Source organism: Nematolebias whitei, chromosome 5 (genome assembly GCF_014905685.2).
Source record: "Nematolebias whitei isolate Nwh7 chromosome 5, NemWhi1, whole genome shotgun sequence".
In the NCBI taxonomy this organism is placed as follows: Eukaryota; Metazoa; Chordata; class Actinopteri; order Cyprinodontiformes; family Rivulidae; genus Nematolebias; species Nematolebias whitei.
In genome coordinates, this window is record NC_056502.1 from 39,433,700 (window position 1) to 39,435,429 (window position 1,730).

Sequence of the window (1,730 nt, forward strand, 5' to 3'; positions counted from 1 at the left end):
TGGCAAAAATATAAGCAATTTCTATAAACGTATTATACGTACATAAACTCCATCCTCCTTTCTTTCCTCAGTCAGAGCTCAGTTTCTCTATAGATCATCATGGTGTTTATGTTTCAACAATAAGTCCTTTTCTATGACCATGAAAACTTACACTGAAAGTCGAGTCGGCCTTGTTGTGTTTCTGGAATTATTTCGCTTTAAGGCTGAGAATAACGGCTCGACATTTAGTTTGTGCAGGACGCTACAGATGCAGTGTCCTAGCTCTGACCAGTACGCTCTCTTACCATTCAAGTAATGTGCCAGTGCTGACGTTGTCTAATACCTGCTAGAAGGTCCCGGTGTCACCAACTCAACATCTTATTGGTCAAAGCAACACTTTCAATGCCAGTTGTTTTAACCTACAGATTTTAAAGGCCTCAAGGCAGATTTATTTGATCCTAGCAACACACAATGGTCATAATTTGATTGGATTAAAGCTTTATATAACCATATGCCGCTGGAAGCTGCATAACCAGGAGAAAATGAAATGAAGAGAACCAGGATTTCAGAATAATGTTAATAAATAAATAAAAAATATGCTAAACATAAGTTAGTGATTCTGAGTGTGTCATGATCAGCAGTCTCTGCTTGCCCCTCATCTGCTCACATTTCTGCCCCTTCATGCCATGATCACATCTTCTGTTCCCTGCCTCGCTCAAAGCCCCTCATGTCATGTTTCTGCTCCTCTTTGTCATCATGCTGTTCATCCCTGCTCCTGTCACCCTTCACAACGCCCTCTCTGCCCTGTCTCGGCAATCATGCCATTCACCTGTTTACTGCCCTTTATAAACTCCATGCTCACTCCCAGTCTCCACCAGATTATTAAACCTTACATGGTCCCTGATATATCAAGCCATTCGTGTTCCTGTTTCACGCCTGACATTCATGCCTTGCTCTCTGGATTACAACCTTATGCCTGTTTCCTGGATTTTTAGCTTTGCCTGCCCCTTGCCTGATTTGGATTATTCCTTCTGTCCATGGTATCAACCCCTGCTTCCTCTTCTATGACCACGCCTCACAGTTTACATTTTGGATTTATTACTGGGACTGACTCGCTGTATGATCCTGGCCTGTGTTCTGAACTGTGTTCTGAGATTATCTCCTCCAAACATGGCTCTGCTCTTCTTTCCACAGCCTCTCCTCTGTCGTCACCATCGGTGATGTCACTCCCTCCTGCCAATGAGGATCTGTCACCGTGACTTTTTCCTGCAGCTGCTAAATATAAATAAAGACAGTTCTTGATTTTTACTCTTGTGTCTGGCTGATTTCGAATTCTAAAACTGATTCTTGTAAGAGTGTGTTTAGGACAGCAGAGAAGGCTTTACTGACCCTAATGGTCCACTACTGGTTCTTTCCCAATCTGTGTTTTTTAGTAGTTTTGTGTTTTCTCTTCAGAGTTCTTTTTGTTTCTTTAGTTTCATTGTCTTGTCCCCTCGTGTTCAGTTTTTGTTACCTGTGTTTCTCTGGACCATCAGCCACTTCTCCCTCAGTCACTACTCTTCCATCCTGCCACACCCATCTACAGGTCCTTCTAAAAAAATTAGCATATTGTGATAAAGGTCATTATTTTCCATAATGTAATGATAAAAATGAAACTTTCATGTATTTCAGATTCATTGCACACCAACTGAAATATTTCAGGTATTTAATTGTTTTAATACTGATGATTATGGCATACAGCTCATGAAAAC